Raw genomic sequence first — 26,802 nt, forward strand, 5'->3', positions numbered from 1 at the left:
TGAAAAGGAGTTTTGCCCCACCAGATATACACATTGGTCTAAACAATACAATGTTTATTTTTTTTCTTGCCTTTGAGCTTTATACAAATGGTATTATATTGTATGTAGTCTTCTGAAACTTGCTTTTTCTCAGTCAACATTGTTTGTAAGATTCATACTTGTTGTGTGTAGCTTCTATTACTTCCACTGTTTTGAATTACACAATTTACCCATTTTCCTGCTGTGCACATTTGGATTGTTCCCTGGTTTCAGTTTTGTAATCATAAACCTTATTGATTTGAAAAAAATCTATGTGTGCTCATGGATGTTAACTAACTTAATGTGGTGATCATGTGTGTGTGTGTGTGTGTGTGTGTGTGTGTGTATGTATTTGGATCATCCTTGTTGTATACCTGAAACTAATATACTGTTATATGTCAAGTATATCTTGATAAAAACCACAGATAGAAAAACAAATCATTGTCAAGACCAATGTCAAGGAGATTTTGCTTATGTTTTCTTCTAGGACTTTTTAGTTTTCAGTTCTTATGTTTAAGTCCGTAAACCATTTCAAGTTAATTTTTGTGAGTGGTGTAAGATAGGGCTCCAATTTCATTCTTTTGCATTTGGTTACCTAGTTTTCCCGGCACAATTTATTCAAGAAACTACCATTTCCCCATTGAATATTTTGTCTTCCATGTCAAATATTACTTGACTGTAGTAGTATAGTTTTAAATCGGAAAGTGTGATGCTTCCAGCTTTGTTCTTCTTCTTCAGGATTATTTTACCTATTTGGGGTCTTTTTTAGTTCCATACAACTTGTGAAAAATGTCATCAGAATTTTGATAGGGATTGCATTGAATCTGCAGATGGCTTTGGGTAGTATTGACATTTTAACAATATTAATTCTTCCAATCCAAGAACGTGAGATATCTTTTAATTTATTTCTGTCTTCTTTAGATTTTTCATCAAAATCTTATACTTTTCAGTATTTGGATCTTTCACCTCTCTGGTTAAATTGAATGCTAATTATTTTTTTATGTTATTGTAAGTGGGATTGTATTCTTCATTTCTTTTTTAGATCATTTGTTGTTAGTGTATAGAAACACAATTGATTTTTCTTTATTGATTTTCTGTCCTGCCACTTCACTGAATTCATTGATTGGGTCTAACATGTGTTTTGTGTGTGTGTGTGTGTGTGTGTGTGTGTGTGTGTGTGTTTTGCTAGATTCTTTAGGATTTTCGAGATGTAGCATCTGCAAAAAAAAAAAAAGAGCTTAGTTTTATTAATCTTTTCAATTGTTTTTCTGGTCTCTGCTAATTTTGGGCTTAGTTTGCTCTTCTTGTTCAGTTTTTTGAGTCATAAAATTGGGTTGTTTATTTCAGAACTTTTTTTTTCTTAATGTGTTTATCACTATAAACTTCTCTCTTTTAAGTGCTTTTGCTGAATCCCGTAAGTTCTTAAATATCATGATTGCATTTTTGTTTGTTTCAAGATTTTTTAAATTTTACTTTGATTTCTTCTTTGACCCATTAGCTGTTCAAGAGTGTGTTGTTTAATTTCCACATATTTGTGGAAATTTCTTCCTGATACTGATTTTTAGTTTCATCTCATTGTGGTAGGAAAAGATACTTGGCATGATTTCAGTCCTCTTAAATTTGATAAGTCTTGTTTTGTTGAATGTAATCTTTTGTTGTTTTATTAAATTTGTCAGAATATGGTCAATTCTGGAGAATGTTCCATGTGTATTTGAGAAGAATATGTATTCTCCTGCTGTTGGATAGAATGTCCTGTATATATCTGTTAGGGGCATTTGGTCTAAAGTGTAGTTCAGGTCCAACATTTTTTGTTGATTTTCTGTCTGGATGATATATCCATTGCTTAGAGTAAGATATTGAGGCCCCCTACTATCATTATATTGTTTTCTATTTTTCCCTTCAAATCTGTTAGTATCGGCCTAATATATTTAGGTGCTCCAATGTTGGGTGCACATATATTTACAACTGTTGTATCTCTTGATGAATTGACACCCTTATCATTATATAATGACCATCTTGGTCTCATTACCATTTTTGTCTTAAAATCTATTTTGTCTGATATAAGTATAGTTACAGCTGCTGAAAAGTCAGCTGATTGTCTTATGGGAGGACTCTTATATGTAACAACTTGCTTTTTTTCTTGTTGCTTTTAAGATTTTTCTCTTTATATTTAATTTTTACCATTTTAGTTATAAGGTGTTTTAATGTGGGTTTCTTTGTGTTCTTCTTGTTTGGGATTCTCTGTACTTCTTGGACTTGGATGTCTGTTTCCTTCCCCAGGTTAGGGAAGTTTTCAGCCATTATTTCTTCAAATAGGTTTTCTGTCTCTTTCTCTCTTCTCCTTCTGGGATTCCTATAATGTTAATGTTAGTATATTTGATGTTGTTCTAGGAGTCCCTTAAACTACCCTCATTTTTATGATTTTTTTTAAATTTTCTGTTCTGATTGGGTGATTTTCACTACCTTGTTTTTCAGATTACCGATCCATTCTTCTGCCTCCCGCAGTCTGCTGTCAATTTCCCTCTAGTGTATTTTCAAATTTCAATTATTCTATTTTTCAGTCTTATTTTGCTTTTTTATTTATTCTGTCTTTTTGTTGTTGTTCTCACTGAGTTCATCCTTTCTTCTCCTGAATTCAGTGAGCATTTTTATGACTATTACTTTTAACTCTTTATCTGGTAAATTGCTTATCTCCATTTAGTTTAGTTCTTTCTCTGAGGTTTTGTCTTCTCATTTCATTTGGAAGGTATTCCTTCGTCTCCTCATTTTGCCTAACTCTCTGTGTTTGTTTGTACACTCTAGGTATATCAGCTACATATTCAGGTTTTGAAACAGTGTCCTTATGTAAAAGGTGCCCTGTGGGGCCCAGTGGCACCATCACTCTGGTCACCAGAGACAGGTGCTCTGGGGGTATCCCTTGTGTGGCCTGTGTGTGCCCTCCTGTTGTTGTTGAGTTCGTTTGCTCTGTGCTCACTGGTGGGTGGGGCTGGTCCCTCTCTACAAGCTCCAGCTGCAACTGCTGTGGGTGTGCTGATGTGTGGGGCTGGCCCTCCAGTGTGACTGGTTACAAGGCCCAACCACTACTGTGGAGGGCATGCTGGTGTGTGGGTCTGGTTCCCAGGATGGGGAGCCACTTTGGAGGGGCACCAGTTTCAACTAGGGCCACCCACTGGATGGGTGATGTGGGGTTAGACTGAATAGGTGGTTTGGGTGTGTCTAGTCCTAAAGTGAAATGGTAAGGTGGGTCACATAGTGTTTGTTAGTTAAGTTGATAGAGAATGAAAGAAATGCCAACTGCCAGTGCCAGACCTACCAGGTGGAAGAAAAGTAAAAATAGAAAAAATAAATAACAATTAAAAAAAAAAAGTCCCCACCAGCACTTCCATCCTTGGAGAAAGTTCCACTATCTCCCTTTCCCTCTGACACATGCTCTAAAATTAGTCAATATCCCTCTTATATGACCCAGGTGCTTTTCAGGCTGCTGCCTCCTCACTGGTGTTTGGAGAGAGTGAGCTTGTATGTGAGCCCTTTAAGAGTAGAGTCTCAGTGTCTCAGTTTTCCAGAGCACTCTCACTCTCCTGGACATAAGCTCTACTGATTTTCAAAGTCAGACATTATGGGGATTCATCTTCCCAATGTAGGTCTTCTGGGTTGGGGAGCTCGACATGGGGCTTGAACCCTCACTCCTCAGTTGGTACCTTTGCAGTTGTGTCACTGCACTGGGGGTGTGGGTTCTGATTAGACCACATCTCTGCCCCACCCATCTCAATGGGCCATTTCCTCATATTCTTAGTTGTAAAATATCAGTTTTGTCAGTTTTCAGGTGGTTCTCAGAAACAGTGGTTCAATTTTTAGTTGTAAGTTTGGTGTGCCCATGGGAGGAGGTGAGCTCAGGATCCTCCTGCTCTGTCATCTTGATCCCAAGGTCCCTACACATATGATTTAAATGAAAGATATTATTTTCCTTCTTTATATTTTGTATCCAGAATCTCTACCATAAGAACATCTCTGCTTTGAAAGTAAAATAATCAAACGTTAGTAAACGATTAAGAGGTGGATAAGTGTTCTAGCAGCTATGTTATTTGTATTTATTTCTTAGGTCTATAATTTTTTCTAAATAGCTATAAGAACCCACATGAGCCTCATCTTCTCTAAAGTATAGTAAAAATAATTGACTTTAAATGCTTATTTTTTTCCCTAGTGCTATATAAGCTGTATTATTTACTATTTTTAAGCCCCCAGCCCCACCCCCCCCCACTTCTGGGAAGGAATAGAAAAGTATTTTTTTTAAACACAACAGTGTTTCTATTTCCTTTTAGTCAGGATGATAAAAAAAGGATTGAAATGGAATTTACTACGTTAAACATATTTAGCTTTTAGATTTAAATTGCCCCACCTCTGTCCTTTGTGTCTTTCTTCAAGAGTGAACCGAAGAAAAGAACATATATATTACCTAGAATAACATATCATTGACTGGTTGTGACTTTCTTGATCCTTTTTACAAGAATGTGTTCCTGAAAGAAGGAAAGCTCTCCTTTTCGTAAATCCAGATCAGAGACTGATGGTGTTTCTCAAACTGTGGACAAAGGGAACGTATGTAATCATTAAGGTTAAGCGTTACTTTAATACTGGAAGAAGAAGAAGTAGTATATGGCTTACATCAAATCCTTGCAAGAACTGGAGTTGAAAATGTCTACCATTTATATGAAAATAATTGTTTAAACTGAAAAGATAACTTTTTAAACTGAAAAGCATTCACATATAGTTAATTGCTAATTGTAAATTTTACTACTACCAGAGAGAAGTTGGCAGGGGTTGGAGTGTCACAAAAAATTATTAGGTGCATTATAGAAAAAAAGCAACCTCTAATTTTTTTTGGATGTTGAAATGCAGTGTGAGTCATTTTTTAAATCTTATTACAGAGGAACAATAACATAGACTCACATAGATCAACAGGTTTGGGTTTCTTAGAGCAACAGTGACCCCATTTATATATATTATATGAACATTAAGGAAGACTGAAGGATTATTTTAACATATCTCAATTGTCCTGTAGAAAACTAGCAAAAGAATGAGAAACTATTTTATGATTTTTTTCAATGATGTTCTAAAGGCTTAATGCTCCATTATTAAAATTTAGCCTAACATAACCTAGAATATGTGGACATTATTAAGTTATTCGTAAGGACCACAAATTATAGAGTCTTGAAAAGTTGCCATTTTTTTCTCCCAAATGGCTTATTCTTCACCCCTGCATATTTTTAGCCTTGTTTCACATGAAAGTTGTCTTAATAATATCTATTTCAATACAGTCAACTGTTCTTTTTTTTTGACAGAGATCTAAAAGTGTTTAAATACTCTGATGGCATCCTGCCAGGAATTAGCTGCAGGTAGAAAGGTAGAAGGAATCAAAAAGTAAACAAAGGTTCAACCCACTGAGAGAGCTGCTCCAAGCTAGATAATAAAGACAGCAGATTTATATGCTGGTTTTTCTTCAGGGAAAGAATGTTGAACAGTTTCCTGTTGATTGATTCTCTAAATCTTTCCCTTTCATGTTCAGTCTTTCCACAGTCTTTACTACTATTTCTACTGTTCTTTCAAGGAGGGAGTTTGATTCCCAGCAGTGCTAATATTGGTTTCTTCCCAGACAAGAAAGTTATGAAAATCTTAAAGCCAATGAGATAGAATTTTTACATCATCCATTCATGTGACAAGTTTGTTACTATCTTTGAAAATTGTATTACTGAGTTCCATTGTAGTCATCTTGTAGTAGTAGACAATGAAAATGTAGCTTAACAATTCAATTTTTTATAATAAAAAAGATGTATGAGGAATTTTTATGTGGGTTCTCAAGTTTATGCCAAAGAGAAAAGCTCATATGAGGAATTTATGAAAGCCTGGATTCAGCTTTCTTAGACTGACTCTTTTTCCATTTGCTGTGGTATACAGACCAGTGATGAACATAGGAGTATCATGGACAAAGATTTGTCAGAGCTTAAAAAGGTAGCTTCTATCACTTTGATTCATATAATCTGTGTTCTTTTCATTCTTTCCAGCTTCCTGGAAAGCCCCTTCCCTACAAATTGAGAACTTTTTCTGTTAATGAAGATGTGAAAATTGCTTGTCAGTTCCAATGGCACTTGCATTCATAAGGCTGTATCTGGTTCAAGGAGACAACTATGGCCTTGGTTTTATAACTCCTTCTTCAATAAGTTTGTGTCATCCCTGAAGACACCTCACAATTTTTAGTATCCCTTCTCTGAGGCTATGGAAAGCCACTTGAGGAGGTGCTCTTGTTTTTGTTAACTAGAGGAAGGACTTGAAGAATAAGATGCCAGGGAGAGAGTTGGATTTAATATTAGTGTTTCATTGCCAATGAATCTACCTCCTAGCCTATGTAGCCATTGAGAAAACTAAGGAGACTACAACAAAAAAAATCAGATAGTATATCTAATTTATATTAATTTTATAATTTTTAACTTTATAATACATTTAAAGTCAATGTGAATATAATGCATTTAAATGCAGATATGTGTGTGTGTGTGTGTGTGTATATATATACATATATATATATATAGAGAGAGAGAGAGAGAGAGAAAATGGGTACTGGAGATAAAGAAAGGTGTTTCAAAATTAATGTAAGATGCCAACTCATACTAGTGAGCAATACCCACTCTAACCCTCCAGCACCTAACCCACATAACGTAAGAATAGAGTTTGTCAAGAAAGAGAAGCATGGACTTTGTAGGTCTGTGAGAGCTACCAATCTTGACATTTCTTCTATCCACCCTGGTCTCACCTCTATGCTAAGCCAACTACTCCCATGAAGAAAAGCAAGAGTGCATCACTGGAGCTGTGGCAGCCTTTACCCTCGGTTTATGAAGGGCAAAGCAGTTAAGAGTTCCTGTAGGTAACATGGCTTTATTCGGAAATAGCCAGGTTCAAATAATTTTGATGAGATTCTTCTGAATAAAGTAGCCAGCTGGGGTGAGGGACTCCATAAATCCAGTATACTGCTCTGGAATGAATTGAAAGAATGTGGTCAAGAAGTTTCTGCCAAATACTGCAGTATGTCAGGGAACTCTGAGGCATAGAAGACCACTGAAGCCTCTGAACACTCACAAGTTCATCCCAAGGTAATTTAGAATTTGGATGCCTGCTACGCAGAGAATTATGAACAGCATAAGCTGTATTAGTTACCTTTTGTATTAGTTTTCTATTGCTGCTGTAACAATTACCTCATATTCAGTGGCTTAAAATGACACAAATTTACTATCCTACAGTTATGTAGATCAGAAATCCCTATGAGTCTCACCAGACTAAAATCAAGGTGTCAACAGACTATTCTGGGGGCTCTAGAAGAGAATCTATCTTCTTGGTCATTCACCCACTGGCATAATTCAGTTCCATTCAGCTATAAGACTGAGGTCTCCGATTCCTTGCCTGTGGTCAGTGGGAGGCAGCCCATATCTCCTAGAGGCCTCTTTTCAGTCTTTTCACATAATACCCTACCTCTGAGAACCAGGAACTGGGCATAAAATCCTCATGTTGCTGTTTGTTTCTCTGACCTTCCTTCAAAGCATCTCTGATCACAGCTGGGGAAGTTTCTCTACTTTTAAGGACTCACTTGGTTAGACTGGGTCCACTCAGACAATCTAGGATAATCTCATCTCAAAGTCTGTAATCTCAATCACATCTGCAAAATACCTTTTGTCATGTAAGCTTATTGTCATAAGTTCTGAGAATTTGTATGTGGACATCTTTGGGAGACCATTATTCTGCATATCATATACATCTTTTGTTATTTCCCTTCCTCTCAACTAACTCTGGAAGAACCAGAAGGTGGAGAGACTTATAGTGAAAATATAAGTACTGCTATTCAGGTACTTCCAGTCCCCAAATCTCAGTTACCTGGCTTGAGGAGGGGAAAATTGTAAATCAAGGTGAGATTGGAGTTTAACTTTGTGCTAGAAAAAGCTTTGCGATACCTTGGACTGGCTAGAAAGCTGTAAGATCTGCCCAAGGTGACATCAAAAAAAGGGAAAGGGTGATTTGAGATAACTGACTGAAAGGCAAAGCTAGAGAAAAAAGTTGTTTCCCATTTATGTATCCACAATGAATTCAACACATTCAATTAACACATTACACATATTTTAATGTTTTTGTTATTGTATTACATTATTAGCAGCATGGCTGTTTAGAAATGGCAGAGAATATATACTCATTTGTAACAGGTTTGTTTTTCCCTTGTGCTGGGGTTGCTATGATGGGGAAAAGAGAATCTTTGCTCTTGTTCAACTGGCAGCTATATTCAATTACATATTTTTATGCAACTTAAAAAAACTTTTCATAAAATATAATCATAATAAACATAAAATATAATCATAATAAAAACCAATATATTTCATAAAATATGATCAAAATTAATTACCTACTTACATGTTCCAGGAATTATACAGATATTTTAGAATTATTATCATGTTCAACCTCACACAAATAATTGTTTTATTTTTATTTCTGCTACACATATGAGGGACCCATGTCAAGCAAATTATCTTAAGTCACACAGCCAGTAAATGGCAGAAGGCAACTTGAATCTGCATTCACCTTACTTCAAATTAGGGGTCTTAATAGGTAGAACACTTATTTTTTTCTCTCATGTTTTCATAAATATATTTTTGTGGATTCACAAACAGCAAGAAAAAGTTCCATACTCTCCTAAAAGTTTTATGTCAGAGAATTCTGAAAGATGACCTTGTTATTTTACCGAAGTGTGCATATAAGGAAATCTCAACAATTATGCTCTATTTCTAAAATTATAAGATAAGATATAATTTTCAGACATAATGGAGTTTATCAATTTATCAAGGAAGGAAGAATGTAGTGAGGAAATTTTTTGAAATATGTTACAAGCCTCACTTATTTTTTCAGTTTTGTAAGAAATTTTTGGAACAGGGTAATGTTATACTATATGTAAATGGAAGAAGCTAGAAGCAATCTCCAAAACAAGACAGCAGCATTTACACCTCCTGTCACTTTAAAACACCACTAATTATATACAGTAGTTGTAAAAGCATTATGTTTTCAAATGGTTAGCACACTTTTGAAAATATTTAAAAATTCAACATTAAGCTATATAAGCATACAGAGAGGCTGAACAATTTTTGAAAAGAAGTAAAATATGTATGAGAAATATCAGAAATGAGAAAGGACATGCTGCTATATATCTTACAAACTTTTAAAGCAAAATAAGAGAATAAAGAGAGACCAAATCTACACAAAGCGCTAAACAATCTGAGTTGTTCAAATCTATTTTAAAAAATGATTCTATAATCAAAAATCTTGAATTGGAAAATCAATAAACAACAAAGCCATTAGACCCATATGGCTTCACTGAGGATTCTATTAAACATTTAAGAAAGAAAGAAATATCAATACTACAGAAACTCTTTTAAAAATAGAGGACTAAACACTTCTCACCTTATTTTATGAGATTTAACCCAGGATAATAATATCAAAATCTGAGGAAGAAGTTACAAGAACAGAAAATTACATGCAAAAGAAATTTATTATAAAACTAGTTGGAAAAATTCTTAAAATATTAGCAAACTGAATACAGCAATATATTAAAAGTATAATGCATCACAAACAAATGGGGTTTATCTCAGGAAATCTAGTTGCTTTATTAACATTTGAAATTAAATTAATAAAATTCACTTAATAAAAATAATAAAAATGAAAAATTACATGATCATTTCAATGGTTGAAGAAAAAGCATTTGAGAAACTTCAACATCCCATGCATGCTTAAAAAATTCAGACTATTATGAATAGAAAGAAATGTCTTCCATTTGTTAGCAGGCATATTAAAAAATATCTAGTGTTAATTAATAAGTCAATGGAAAAGAACACAGAGTTTTGAAACAGAGCTACATGAGTGGTCAATTTATTTTCAGCAAAAATACCAAGAAGACTGAATGTGTAACGGAAAGTCTTTTCAATAAGTGGTGCTGGAACAAATGGATAAATATATAGCAAAATAGTGAGCCTTGACCCGTATCTCATACCATCCTCAAAAGTTAAATCAAGATGGATTAAAGACTTGAATACAAAAGTTTAAGATTTTAGCTTTAGTAAATACAGGAGAAAGCCTTCGCAACTTTGGGGTAAGCAAAGATTTCATAGACAAAACCAACTCTAAATGAATAAGCAGTGCTACATTAGACTTAATTAAATTAAAATTAGAGCATGAAAAGATGCCACTAAGAACTTGATAAAGGAAAATGTAGATAGGGAGAAAATATTTTCAATACATGCAATATGAGAATTTTTTAGAATATATAAAAAATTAATTAAAAGTCAGTAATATAAAGATAATCTGATGAAAAATGGATATTTGAACTGAAATTTTTATAGTCATTAAAAATATGAAAAGGAACTCAGCAGCAGCATTGTCTATAAAATGCAAATTAAAACTATAATGAGATATTATTTTACATCTACTAGCCTGGGTTTAACAATATCAAATATTGTGAAGGATGTATATGGAACTCTCATACTTTACTAGAAACAGTGTAAAATGATACATTTTTGTAAAACTACTTGGAAGTTTTATATAAATTTAAAATCTATCCTGTGACCCAGAAATTTCACTCCTGTGTATTTGCACAAGATAAATAAAAACATGCCTACAGTAATACTTGTACAAAAGTGTTCTTTCCTCATAAGAGCCCCAAACTGTAAATAACCCAAACACCCATCAACTAAGAATGGATATTCAATTTAAATTATAGCCCTACAGTGATATATTCCTTAGCAATAAAAAGAAAAAGAAACTACTAATAAATACAGCAACATGGATCAATCCTAAAAATATTATTGTTTCAGATTCCACATATAGGTGAGATTATACAGTATTTGTTCTTTGTCTGACTTATTTCACTTAGCATAATGCCCTTGAGTTTCATCCACGTTGTTGCAAATGGCAAGATGTCCTTTTTTTGGCTGGAAAATATTCTATTTTTATACACCATTTTCTTTATTCATTTATCCACTGAAGGATACTTACATTGCTTCTATGTCTTGTCTACTGTAAATAAAGCTGCAGTGAACATGGTGGTGCATTTCAAGTGAGTTTTTTTTTTTTTTCCACTTCCTTCAGATAAATACCCAGATGTAGAATTGTTGGATCATATGGTAGATCTATTTTTAATTTTTGGAGGATCCTCCACCCTGTATTACACAGTGGCTGCACCAATTTGCATTCACACCCATAGTGCACAAGGGCTCTCTTTTCTCCACATCCTCACCAACACTCGCTATTTTTTTATCTCACTTACATTGGTGGAAATTTAATTAACAATAAAATTTGGAAAAAGAGGGAATTTTATCTGAGCCAAACTGAGGATTATGACCTATAAAACAAAGCTCTGAGAACTGTTCTACCTGTTAGAAGTAGAAGGCACATTCATACACATATCTGAAGCAAAGGATTGTACGTCAAAATGGCAAAATGACATTTTACATAAAGTTCACCAAGGGTAAGCACGTGCCAAGTGAGCAGCAAGGCACCGTGACCCCTTACAGACCTGGGAAAGAACACTGTTCTTTTAGGAAGTTACATTGCTACCATTAAAAGAAAGAAAAAAAAGATTGATCTTTATGGTTGGGCAGGCACTCCCATCTTTGAAGAGCTCTGGTTAATGTGTAATGTGGATGCACACTGCACATTAGGGAGGGAGGGAGGAGACCCAAACAAACACAGAGAGAGAATTTAATTTTTAGTTTTTTTTTTGTCCTGTCTTAAAATATAAATTTTATTTCATCATTTATATGTGAAATATAAAACAACAGCAATAACAACAAAACCCCTGAACTCATAGATACAGAGAACAGATTGGTGGGAGGTGGAGGATGGACAAAGTTGGTGAAGGCAGTCAAACGGTACAAACTTCCAGTCATAAAACAAATAAGTCCTGGGGATATAATATACAGCATAGTGACTATAGTTAATAATTCTGTATTGTATATTTGAAAGTTCCTATGAGAGTAGATCTTAAAAGTTCTCATTACAGAAAAAAAATTGTAACTGTGTAGTGATGGATGTTGACTAAATATATCGTGATGGTCATTTTGTAATATATACAAATATCAAATCATTAGTTGTACATCTGAAACCAGTATAATGTTTTATGTCAGTTGTACCTCAATTAAAAAACAAGCTTTTGGCAAAAGAAGCTAGTTAAAAAATGAATTCATGTTTATGGTTGTACTTATATGAAGCTGAAGAACAGACAAAAGAAAGATATGGCGAATGAAATCAGAGCATTTCATTTTTTATATGATGAGGATTGAACAGAAAGAGGTTTATTTTCAGGAGAAAATGAACCATGTTTAGAAATACAAGGAAAAGGGAGGGCAGGAGAGAGGTAGTAAACAATATTCTTCAAGCAGAATCGTGACACTATCAACTCCTACTCCCACAGGCCCCAGACACTGGTAACCGGTATTGGAGATTATATCTAGTAGGGAGCAAAGACGTGGTTTACGTATTGATTTACCTGTTAATTGATTAATTAATTAATTTGTTTGTAAAACTGAACCATAGTAGAGAAAGATATATTGAAACTGATATCATGGGTGACTGTTAGTGTACCAAACCTAGAAAACAACTAGTAGAGACTGAGGCAGAATAAAGGAGTGTTTGAGGACTTTTATCTTCCGGAGGAAATTACACTAATCAATTACCTATGACCTGGTGGGGTTCAAGTGTTGGGAAAAGATAATTAAAAACAAAATCTCTTATAAATAAACTATATTTCAATAAAAATTAAAAAACACAGGACAAATAAAAAACCCAGAATCTCTTCCCAATGCAAAAAACCTCTCCGCAAGTGTAAAAGAGAAAAAAAAAAGTTTATTATTGAATAAACCTTGAACTAGAATGTAATATGTATCACAGGCAATCACTAAGAGATTGCAAAGACATGAAGAAATCCCACCCTTTTATATAGCCAAGAAGATACTACCCATGACATATATGTCCTCAGGTGAGAGGACTTGACAGTACCATTTGTCACAAATAGTTCATCCTAAATGCTCTTGGTAGTGGAGTGACCATCTGTGTTCCTGATTGGCTTTATCGACAGGAAAGATGTAGTTTTGCAGCTTGGAGCAAGGCATCTGCAGAAGTTAGGCACCTACTAGCCCAGGTGAACTGGGAGATACAAGCTGTCTCTTTCATGATAACATTTAAAAGAGATAGCTCCCAGTTCCTTGAGAAAGACAGTCTTGGGTGGTAAAGCTGTTTATTTAGCCTTTTAAAAGTTTACATTCATTTAGCTTTTTAAAAGTTTACATTCATTTCAAAGAGATAAAGAATTTTTAATTACAAGCTTTCTAATGTAAATGAGTTAAGAAAAAGGAGGGGAAGTGACATTCTTTCCCTTATTTTCAACAAGAAAGCCTTTCATTTTAAGTTTATATTTGACCTTACACAGGCTCCTTTTTTTCTTCTACCCAATTTTTAATTTTTTTAAGTATTACTAGGTAATGCTCTGATCGAAAATTAAAATTTAGCACACAATTATATTTCCCATTGTTTACTCAGTAACTCTTTAAATGCACTTAATATAAGCACTCCAAAATCTTTAACAAGTCCAACAAGACCACATCTTTGTATCTGCCTGTACTTGTAATCTCATCTCACTGTACTTTCTCCTTATCTCACTAGTTTCAGCCATGTTAATTTAATTAATTTTAATTTTGTAATTCATACAATTTGGCAAGTTATTTCTCTCCCCACCCTTTCTCTATATAGATTTTCCTTTTCCCTGCTCCCCATCTGGATAGCTCATATTCATCCTGAAACCTAGCTTTCTCTGATTCCAATAACTTGGATCACTCTGCTATACTCTTTCAGGCTACCTTATGTTTTCCTTAATTTATGCTCATTACCCAGAAGAGTTCTTGAGTTATAGTGGGTATTCAATTAATATTTGCTTAATGTCAAAGCTTTTGAATCAAATGGTCATAGTAATTATAACTCTATTCAAAAATCCTAAACCACTAGGTGTTCAAAACCAGGAAAAAAAAGAAGAAAATCCATCAGAAACCATTTTAATCATTAACTACTTTGATTTAGCATCTGTCTAAACTTGTCTATAACATCAAAACTTGAATAATTTATCATCTAATAATAAAGGCACATGAAATGTAAGCTATTAATTAAAATTTAATATGGAATTTAAAATGAAATACTTAAGCAGTTAATTGCATACATCTCATTGGGGATATCAAAATTATTTTAATAGACTTATAGCATCAGTCATTAGATCAATCAGTCTATTCCAATAGCTATTTAAAATTACTTTGCCATTGAGTTTTATTCAGGTAAAATTATTCAGGTTTTCAAATTTCGCAAAACTCTCCTCAACATTCTGAAACAAATGGAACTTTAAGTAAGGAACAATGGAGTTTCAGTAGCATAAAACAAAGCTTAGAATGCAGCAAGGATGTGGGAAAAATAATATCCAAATCAATGTGAACTCACAATTAATAACAGGCTCTCCTCCTACCAATGACCAATAAAATGTTTCAGTAAAAAGCCTTGTCATTGAGGAAAGAAATGGACAGAACTCTGAAATGCTAGAAAGAACAAAAATAAAAAGTTAATATGTTTGAATACTTATTATCTGGCAGATAGTGTTATCTAGATAAAGAAACAGGGAGAAAGTTTAATGGTTTTACTCATCCTAATTTGTAGGATGGAATAAAATAGGTCTTTAAATCAAGTTATAAATTAGTTATAAAAATAATCTCAAAGAACCATCCTTTCAAAATATATCCTACTTCCGATTAAGAGATTATCATTTCTGCCCACCAAATATTTTTGTTTTTATTAGGATTATTATTGTTATTATTTTTTTTCAGAACAGTGCTGTAATCTGTTTTATTATTTATTATTTTTTAACATCTTTATTGGAGTATATTATTATATATCTCAGTGATTTTTCTTGTTAATACAGCTGCATAAAATACTAAGAAAGTTACAATTGATTCAACTCCTACAGTGTACTAGAGTGCTTTTTTAGTATATGTAAATAGATGACAGATAGATAGGTAGAGATAGATCCAGATAGATGGATGGATTTATAAAATCTTTTTCCCATTTAAAAAAATGATGAAATTGAAGTGCAGAAGTTTTGAATTAGCATACATATATATAGCTAGGAACCAGAAGAAGGTGACTGGAACTCAGAACTCTCTGATTCTCAATTTAGTTTCCCCTCTGCCACTCTCCCTACCACACACATGTGCACAGGTAGTAAAACAATCAAAATCACTACTTTTAAAAATACAGCTGCATTATTAATAAAGACCCCTAGGTCTTAGAGTTTTTCTAATATATGATAATATTTTGATTAGAATAAAATATTCACATGACTGCTCATAATATATTTTCAGTGCTCAGAGCACAATCACAATGAGAATAGGGATTTTAAAATTTGATTACTGATTAAGTTGTGTATTGAAGTGCTTTAATAATTATTCCAGTAACTTTTACTGCTTATTTATTTGCATTTGTTTTCTTCATGTTTAGAAAGATATATTGACTCATTCACCTTCTCATTACATTTGAAAGGTGAATACTAGTTGGAACCCTTGTTATATAGCAGAGATCTGAGAAATTAAGTAATTTGCCCAAGGTCACACAGCGCCATGGTGGCAGAGTTAATGTTAATGAATATCTGTCTAACTCAAAACCTAAAACCCATATTGGCTGTCACCATCCTACATTGTCAATAAATAGCATGGAGTAAAGATCATAAAACTAGTGGCAGTGTTGTTTCCATGGTTATCAAGACCTCCTCTTTCAATTCTTAGACGTTTTGCCATACCAATATCTTTGTAAAATCGTCTCCTTTGCAGGCTTGCTACTTGATGGACTGTTGAATGACATTATCAACAAGTGGGTACTGGTCAAATCTTTAAAAATAATTTTAAATACTGGTCAGTCAGTGAGCTCTAATCTGTACCAGTTTTGTCAGGTACTGTAGGTTATCTGTCTGACAGCTGTCCCTTGTCATCCCCAAGTGAAATCTCACTTTTTGTTCTGGGAGCCAGTGCATCCAGATCCACAGGATGATTCATAATTTACCTAGTCCAGTCATGATGATCCTAATCCTTTGTGCAATGTTTGATCAAGGAGCGAGCTGTGAAGTATTTCTCACAATAGAAATATTTACATCCCAGAAAGAAAATGGAATGTGAGAAAAAAAGTCATATGCAGCTATCTTGGAACCATAAAAGTAAACATTTTCATACACTGAGGAAGGCAGAATCGCAAGATGGAAAGAGTTTGTATCCTCAACCCCCTTATCACATATTTGACACCACATACTAGCTTTCTTGTCAAGTTGGTATGCTTTTAGGCAATTTTAGCCAAAAGCATCCTTCAGTGAAACACAAGTTGAACAGGTAGGGAGAGAAAATAAATAAACTATTTTTTTCATTTACAAGGTATCACTAATTAAAATTGTAACTTTTTCCTCAATACTTATTTTTAATTATCTGTTGTTTCTAGGAATACAGAAACCAGCAATACTGACAAATCCCTTCCTTTGTAGTTTTACATTTTGGGGGGAGTCAGACAATATACAATTAATAAGTTAAATTTACCCTATGGGGGGAGGGTGATGTAAATAGAGAATTTAGGAGAAGTCTCACTGGAATGATAATACCTGAACAAAGAACTGAAGGAAGTGTGGGAGGAAAATATATAGATATTTGTATGAAGGATATTCAGCCAGCAGGAGTAGCACGTACAAAAGCCATGTGGCATATTCACAGAAAGCAAGGGGTCTAGTATGGATAGAGAAGAGTACCAGGGAAAGTAGTTGGAGATGAGGTCAGAGATGTTGCAGAGAACAGTGAGGGGGATACACATACCATTTAAAGAAGTTGGTCTTTATTTTGTATAATAAAAAAGCTCACTAGGGCACTGAGCAAAAGAATGATATTTTAATAAGATAATTTTGACTGTATGGAGAATAGAATGAGCATGGTGAAGGCAGAAGCAGAAATATCAGGTAGGAGGATATTACAGTTGACAAGGGGAGTGATGACTCCTCCAATTATGCATCTAATCCCTGAAGAGATTTGTATGTTCTTATATGTAAATTTTAAGAAGGATTTCTGATAGCATTTGGAGAGGTGAAGGGATCAGCAAAAGTATTTTAGACAAGGAAATACTGAAGAGTCACAGTGGTATGAATAATCATGAGATACTTGAATAAAAAGGAGGAGAATGCTTGGTAAGCTGTGTTTTAGCTCACTCAGACTGCCATAACAAATACCACAGACTGGTGGCTTAAACAGTAGACATTTATTTCTCTCAGTTGGTTCAGAAGGCTGGAAGTTCAAGATCAAAGTGCCAGCAGTTTCAGTGTCTGGTGAGAACCTTCCTTGTGGCTTGCAGATTAATGCTTTCTTCCTGTGTCTTCTTACTATATGGTAGAGAGAGACTTGTGGTCTCTAGTCCTCTTCTTAAAAGGACACTAATCTCATCATGGGGGCCCCATCCTCATGACCTCATCTAAACATTAATTATCTCCCCAAAACCCCACCTCCAAATAACATAACAGTGGAGGTTAGGGCTTCAACACAGACATATGAATTTTGTGGGGGGGTCAAGGAGTACACAATTTCAGTCCATAACAGGCTGTTTTTGAGGAATTATAATGATGCACTATATTCAATAGTAGTTATCTTCACTGTCAGATGTTGCTTAGCCAAGCCTTCTACTTAGTTACTAGACCACCACCAATTTCAAGTTGATTTTTTAATTTATTGAAAAGAGTTCCTTTCCTTTACCTTTTTTCTTATCTTGTCCTCACAGCTGACCCCTCATTCCACACCCCCCAAAATGTATAGCCATGTTGAACAGTACACATTATGAAGATGTTTTACATCAGTGTAACCTGGGGATTATCCAACCTGTGGTTTAAATTTGATGTGTTCCTGTGAACCTGAAGATGAAGAATCTTTAACTTCAAGCTATTATAGTCTGAAGATTGCTGAGCTTCTGATTGAGACATACACTAAGGCTGAAAATTGTTGATAGGCTTTATCCCATGGAACTCTCAAAACGGAATCTCATAGAGGTCCACAAGAGAGACATCAAGTGCTAGGATACAAACAGACCTGCAAAACATGGCAGATATCAGAGCAAATGTATATGGCAGGTGGAAAAAATGTCCTGTTATGCACCCTCAGAAAAAATGGCGGCAGACAGCAGGGATCAGTCATGCCTAGAGCAGGGATGAAGGCCAGATGGACTGCAGGCAAACCAGAACTTCAGTATTGAAAGCATTTGAGCCCCACACTTTAAATTAATATATAAATTAGAGAATTTTAATTAGAATATCAAATACTTAATCTGAAAGACAAGACAAAAGAGGCCATAAAGGAAAGCTTTCTGGTAGTTTAGATGAGACCCAGCCCCAGTTGATTTCATAGATGTACAAATTTTAAAGTAGTAGTATGATGTCAGCTCTGAAAATAAAAGTAGTTTTTAGATAGATGACAGAAGAAAGTGCAAGGATTTAATACTATAATCATTTTCAGAGAACTGATTAAAATTGTGGTTATATATTTGTGGTTATACAGTTTGATGAATAACAACATGATTTTTCAAAATAAAATAATAAACATTAAAATAGTTGCCTCTTTTGAGGGCATGTTATGTAGCAGGCACTGCAATACAATTCTCTGTATTTTATTTTGTGAAATCAATGCAATAAACCTGAATTCTAGGTACCATTATTCAGCTTCCAAGGACAGGAAAGTGAGTTTCAAAGAGGTTAAGTAATTTGTCCAAGGTCACAGAGTCAGTGAGTGGTTTAAACCCAAAACCTCATCTGTGCTCACTAAATCTCCCTGAATCTAACTAATCTGCAATAGAAATGTCTTTGCAATGTCCATGTTCATTGTTTGTTCTAAGCAAAACACATTGTGATAAGAAACCACCAGAGAATATTAGAGGTGGATGGAAGCTTATGAATCAAGGGGAACAGTGGTTCTCACAGAGAAGAGAAAGGCGGTGACTTCAGCTTGTGTGATGTGGGAGGAAGTGGCAGGAGATTGTTATAGTCAAACATTTAGGGAGATTTTTAAATTGTAATCACTTTGATAAACTTCTCTAGGTGATTTATGTTAAAGATGCTGAATTACAGGCCACCTATCTGGTCAAAGATTAAGAAATTAATGTCTTGAAAATGTTTCTTGGATCTCTCATAACCCTCTAGGATGATTTCTAGAATCAACCCTTTAGCCTTTTATTATGATGCCCAGAAATCTGCATTGTAACAAACAGGCCAATTTATTCTTATTTATAGGAAAGCTTATTTGAACACCCCATCTAAAAGTTTTGAAGCATTTGCAAAAGTTTCGCACCTAATTAGTATCTGAAACAGTTAGAATTCCAGTCTCTTCATGAATCAGAGTAATTCAAAAAGCATAATATTTGAAGAAGTTAGGAGAAACCACTGTTTCATCATGTAGATTGTATGCCCAATACTAATATGCACAAAACAGTGAGTCCATAATAGGCGTCAGCAGAATGAGGCCACATCACATAGGCTGACAGAAGTTAACTGAAATGGAAAATTCCTGAGTACTTAGGTTTCCATGGTTTGAAAATGGAACACACTAAAATTGCAGGCAAGCTGAACTGACTGCATTTTTCTGTGTTGAACTGAGTTTATTGTGGCCTCACATTACCTTTCATCTAGTTAGAGAAAGAAGGCTTCTTGAAAAAAAGTGAGATCATAGTTTTGAAAGTTGGCAAAGAGTAAGGGAAGTTGATTCTAACATAAGAACTGTGGATCTTAATCTCAGGAAAGTAACCATAAAAAATGTTTCATTAATACAAATACATTACTCTGTGTTGGCTAAAAATTAGTGGGATTAAATTTCAAAATAAAAAGAAATCATGTACATTCTTGCTATGTTTGATAATATGATGATCTTCTTTATTATGGTTCTACAATTCAGTATTTCCTGAGTTTATCTTTACCATGAAAATCATACCTGAGTTACATAAGTACTTTCTCAGAATCTATAATTTTAAAGTATACTTATGCCTGATACAAAGCATTGTTTTGCTGTCCATTTTAAATGATAATATTATATTCTTCAAATCCTTCAATTTCAGATAAAAGATTTTTCTTACTCTTGTCTAGTTTGTTAAATATTCAATATATTATATGTGTAGTTGTTAGTTTTTCTATAGGTTACAATATAGAATAGTCTTGAAATTTCAGTCTTCTTAAGGGAAAACTACAAAACCAACTTGTGGTTTTCAGTGCAGTAGATTGTTTTTATAAACTTTTGTTTTGATATCTTGTGGTGCAGATGTCCAAGCATCTTGACCAGAGAAAATCTTCCTCATGCCATATGGGTCGTGTTTCTCTCCTCCTCCTCTCCTTCTGCCAAAGGCTCCTGGAGTGCCATCCTTCCTTTAAACAGATGAAATGTGTGATCTCCTTCGAGATCGATATTAATGCCATTTTGGCCATTTGTGAAAATGAGATTAGAATTCTAAATGTTCAAAATCCAACAGCATTTAATGAAAAATTGATAGGAATTATCACGTACCTAGAGCTTAGAAAGGATGGAATCGTATTTGCACATTATTAAAAATCTGAATAATTTAGGTTATTTTTAGATTTGAACTGCTTAGGGGACTTTATAGAAAGCTCAATTTAAACTGCTCAAGAAATGTACTTGCTCGTCCTGATTTCAGCAATCTTATATCACTTAACATTTTTTCATATAATGGAGTGGTTTGGCAGTTACAAAGTGAACACATTTTGGACCTCAGATTAATCGTGGGGAAATACTGAAATTTTAAAATAAAATGTATTTAATTCCTCTACTAACTTTAAAACTTGTTTTTGTTAGATGAATGCTTTGCTTTGTTTCTACTTTTTTCCCCAGTCCTCTGGTAAAAATAATTTTTTCTATGTCTTGTAAGAAGTATAGAATAATAGCACTGTAATTATACATCAATAAACAGTGGAGGTGAAAATGATTTGCTATAATCCAAATGTGCTTTTTATTTTCTCCAACAATCTATTAATTCTAAACATTTTGTTTGTTCACTTTCCTCATGGATAAGTGTGAAAATATTATGTCTCTGTCTTGTGAGGACAACTGGTGGATTATAGGTACATTAGACATATTTGGTATTATCATTTATGAACCATAGATGGTGAGACAAAGAAGTTTGGAGCTAGTAGGATAGTGTATTTAAAAATTAAAGATAGGGCTTCCCTGGTGGCGCAGTGGTTGAGGGTCCGCCTGCAGATGCAGGGGGCACGGGTTCGTGCCCTGGTCCGGGAGGATCCCACGTGCCGCGGAGTGGCTGGGCCCGTGAGCCATGGCTGCTGAGCCTGCGCGTCGGGAGCCTGTGCTCTGCAACGGGAGAGGCCACAACAGTGAGAGGCCCGCGTACCGCAAAAAAAAAAAAAAAATTAAATTAAAGATAAATAAAGATGAACAAAAGAATACAGGAGATATCGTCAAGGAACACAAACCACACAATTTGCCAATCCTCAGCGAAACTAGAAAACATTTTAAACCAAAACGATATTTCCATCTAAAAATTAAAATAAGAGAAGTGGATGAGAAAACAAACAAATTAAAAAAAATTCATGATTTGTGACCATAGGTCGCTAAAATGACCAAGAATCTAAAAATAAGACTGTAACTTTTATTTTTTTAACCTAGTGAGTGGAATAGGCAATACTAATATATTAAGGAATTTGGGGCTATTACTCTCTATAACAGAATCTGTATCTCCACTCAAGACCCTCATCATCATCTCCTTTGCTCTTTAAATCTTCTAACCTTTTTATTAGCAAGAAGGGCTTCAAGATTATTGAATTTGTAATGGAAACGTCACAAAAGATGTTTGCAAGCTGTTAGTCTAATTAAAAACTTTCTTCACAAAAGCCTTGGAATCCAAAGGAATAGTGACTATGTAACTTCAACTCCAAAAATAATATTTTGATATGGTGATTTAAATGCCTGATTTGAAATACTGTATTTATTTTTATTATTAATTTTAAAATTGTTTTAATTATCATGAACTGAAATGGACTGTTTTCTTTTTATGTAAAATCCTGGGAATGTTATTACATGTGTAGATTCACGTAAACATCACCACAGTTAGGTTAGAGAACAGTCCCATCACCTCCAAAAACAATCTTGTGCTTAATGCTCACCCACTTCTCCCACCCACAGCCCTTGGCAATCACTGACCCGTTTTCAATATCTGTATTTCTAGTTTTTTACTTTTTTTAATTTCAAGAATTTAATATAAATGGAATCATATGGTATGCTACCTTTTGAGACCTGCTTGTTTCACTCAGAACAATGTATTTGAGATTCATCCAGATTGTTGCATCTATCAAAAGTGTGTTCACTTTTATTGCTGGATAGTGTTCTATTTAATTCCATTGTCCATAGTATTCCCTTTGTTTATTCAATGGCCTCTTGTAAGTTATTTGAGTTGTTTCCAGTTTTCAGCGATATGAACATGCTACATATCTTCATGTAAGGGTTTTTTTTGTGTGGAAATAAGTTTACTTTTTGGAAAATACTGAGCAGTGGGATTGCACGGTCATACCCTAAGTGGATGTTTAACTTTATAAAAAAACACCAAGACTATTTTCCATAACATCTGTGAAATTCTGCATAGTGACTAACAGTGTTTGAGAGTTCAAGTTGTTCCACATCCTCACTAGTGTGTAGTATTTTCAGCATTATTTTTATTTTAGCTACTCTACCAGTCTGTGGCTTACCTTTTTCGTTTGTTCAACAGTATCTTCTATAAAGGAAACATTTTTAGTTTTGATGTAGTCTGATTTATCCATCTCTAAAAAATGGATTGTACTTCTGGTTCCATGTGTAAGAGTTCATCACTTGAAACCAGATCAGGGAACATGAACAGCGTCTGAGGTGTTGCTGGGTCAAGGTGATTCCAGAGCCTCCTCCAAGATGTGGCTCAAAGGGTTAGAGTTCTTCCATTTAGAAATCACAGAGATTCTCTGACAGTTTCTGCCTGTAGGTAGGAGTCTGGGGGAGGCATGTCTGAACATCACAGCTATTGTACAGCTGTTTTCCTACCAAGGTAGTCAGCCAGCACTTTCATTTTAGTCTGGTGAGACTTGTGTAAGACTTCTGACCTATAGAACAGTAAGATAAGAAGTATGTGCTGCTTTATGCCACTAAGATTTTTGATGATTTGTTACCCGAGCAGTAGAAACTAATATAGGAAAAAAGGGCTATTCAAATCATATTGGAGGTGTTGGCTCTCAATGTAGAAAAAGTACGTTGGATCTCATACTCTGCACAAAAATCACTTTTATGTGGATTAAGTGCTAAATATGAAACGATTAAAACTTTTGATGAAAATGCTTCTGGAGAAAAAGTTTAAAAGACAACCTTGTTTGTTCAATAAAATATTAAGAGATTCTCAATATTCCTACTATTTAGAAAAATAAAAATGTTAAAAATGAGTTGATATTTAATTCCTACAGGATTAGTAATTAAAAACTACTCATCATACTAATTGCTGACAGGAATTTGAGATAATAGGAACTCATGTGCTCTTGGTAAGTTTATAAATTGGTACAATCTCCTTGGAGTTTAATTGCCATTATATAGTAATGTTAAAAATGTGAGAAACCTAGGATCCTGCAATAGTACAACTAGTTAGATCAGCTGGAAAGTTTTTCATATTAGTAAAAAAGGACACCTCCAAGAATAATTTGCTTCAGTGGCTTATGAACCTAGATGATTTTTTTATTTTTGGCTTTGACCTCTTCTGTTTAGATGCTCAGATTCTTCTCCATTTAGCCATTGGATGCAGGAACAGGAAAAAAATCTCTGCATGGGGTTATTTTAGGGGCCATCAGTTTGCTCAGACCCTATCAGCCAGAATTCAATCACATGGCCATACCTCACTTCAAGGAAGCAGGAAATATAAACTATCTGTGTGCCCAGAGGAAGAAGAAGACTGTGTTTTAGTAAATAAGTATCCTATCTCTATCATAAATACAAGTAAGCAAAATCAAAGAATACTAAATACAAATGGACAATACACTTATGAAATTATATTCAGTCTCATACCAGTATTACAAAATTGAAAGATGATATTTCCACTTTTGTGCATTGATTGTTGTGATGTTATTTATCTAGGTCCATGTGATGTTGAAATGGACACATATGGTTATATAGATAAATACAAGTGGAGCTACAGCCTGCAATTCCATTTCTTATAATCTAACCAAAGGTTGTAGTCTCACAAGGATATTTTTAAGATAACAAACAATTAAAAAAAATTTAAAAGAAACTTAAATGAAAACTTGATCCTTCAGTACACTGTTTAAAATTCATCAATAATTATCAATTACTCTTAGAAAATTTACAATTTTTACTCAGAAGGTACAATTTCTGTCCTTCAAGGCCCTGCAGTCTCTGGTCTCTGCATACCTCGTCAGCTCTTTCATACCTTCCTCTCCCCTTTCTTCAGTGTCCCTTGTTCTCATTGACTTTCAGTTTTGGGGGGCACACAAAACTTCTGCTTTTTCTTCTTGAAATGTTCTCCCTCCACAATCCCCATACTTAACACCTACTCACTCTTCATGCCTAACATCAGTGTTATTCCTTCATAGAAGTTTTCCTTGATACTCCAGTCTAAATGATGCCTCTAAATACAAAAATATATAATGAAAAATTGCAATAATTGTGACAGTATTTTTATTTGATGACTAATCAATGCTTTCTCAGCATTCAAATATAATCCCAGTGGGGCTTTGATCTTATTTCTTTTGTCCACAATTGGATCACTGGATCTAGTCAAATACCTAGTATGTGATAAAAGCTCAATATATGTTTGGATAGGAAAAAAAAAACCTCCTCCTGGGTTTCTCCTTTACTCTTGCACTACTGCTACACTCACAACACTTCTGAGACCAGTTATGGGGGATGTTTTTCCCTTAGTAAGCATTTTTCTGCAACGCCAGCTGGATGTCCCACAATTTAACTTTATTCTGACATTATCCTCCTGGAGATAGCATCCGATCTCACAGGTGAAGGGCTCAGTCCCATGATACTTTCCCCCACTTCCAGAAGCCAATCACAAGTGGTAGGTCTTCAGGTCTCCTGCAACTTCTGTTAGATCTGGCTACAAATTGGAAGCTCTCATGATTACCCCCTCATTGTATGTGAACATTTGCTAGAAGAGCTCACAGAATTCCAGGAAACACATACTTACATGTATAGTTTATTATAAAATAAAGGATATTTTAAAGAATACAGATGAACAGCCAGATGAGTGATACATAGAGCAAAGTCTGGAAGAGTCCCAAGTTCAGGAGATCTGTCTCCATGGGTCTGGGGTGCACCACCCTCCCAGTAGGTGTGTTCCCCAACAAAGAAGCTCTCTGAACTCCATGCTTTTGGTATTTTTATGGAGGCTTCATCATATAGGCATGATCAATCTTGAACTCAATCTCCAGCCCCTCTCTTGTTCCTGGAGGATGGGGCGGGGGTGGGGCCAGTAGGGCAGCGAGTTGGAAGCTTCTAATAATGGCTCGATGTTTCTGGTGACCAGTCTCCATCCCAAAGCTATCCAGGAGCTCACCAAGAGTCGTCTCATTAGGTCAAAAGACACTCCTGTCACCTAGGAAATGCCAAGGGATTTAGGAACTCTGTGCCAGAAACTGGAGTCAAAGACCAAATATCAGAAAAAAAAGATACTCCTAGTGCTGGCTCTCATCACTTAGGAAATCACAAGGATTTTAGCATCTCTGTGCCGGGAACCAGAGGCAGAGACCAATATGTATTTTTTATATTATTTAAAAATATTTATTGACTGACTAAAATTGTTTCTGTATAAAGCTACACAAAGGAAAACTATGCTTTAATTCACACTATACTGAGAAAAAGGTATCCTCTGAAATCAGACACAGTTGGGCTTGTTTTTCAATTCTGGTCCAATTCTGTGACATTGGTTAACTTATTCATGTTTTCTTTGCCTTTATTTCTATGTATGTAAAGTAGATGTAGCTTTCCATATCATATATAACTATATGTCTACATTATATGTGATTAGTCAGCATAAATATAAAGCACATTCAGTAATATTCTTAGCATATTAATTGGAACATATGAATGTTCCAAATATTAGTTCCTGTCCTAAATACTTTACTGTAGTTCTGCTTATTTTGTCTGATATTTTCTCACTATACCTAAATTGTCTATTGCACTTGCACAATAAAGATGAATATGGAAAAAGGTAATTTTGTAATGTCACCCAAGTGCATCTGTTTATTTTTGCTGCATATGAAACCACCTTGAAATATAGTGGCTGAAGACAACAATTCTACCATTTGCTCATGATTTGCAGGAGTTAGATTGGGCTCAGCTTCAGCTGAGCACTTCCAGTTGTCTCTCGTGGGTGTCTCCTGTGGCTGTGGTCGTCCGTGACTCAACTGTGGCTGGGTGGTCAAATATAGCTACACTAGCTCTTCTGACAGTTGACATTAGAGCCACCAGACTTTTCAGACTCCTGTATGAGAGTAAAGATCTTCATTTTGATTTTAGGGAAACATTCCATGGGGGCAAGGTCAAAGATGGAAAGCCTAGAAATCCATACTCATTTTGCAGCCTCAAATTGGACAAAACAAGTCACAAATCTGGCCCAGGTTCAAAG

Source organism: Monodon monoceros, unplaced genomic scaffold (genome assembly GCF_005190385.1).
Source record: "Monodon monoceros isolate NGI ecotype Baffin Bay Population unplaced genomic scaffold, NGI_Narwhal_1 Super_Scaffold_12, whole genome shotgun sequence".
Taxonomy (NCBI): Eukaryota; Metazoa; Chordata; class Mammalia; order Artiodactyla; family Monodontidae; genus Monodon; species Monodon monoceros.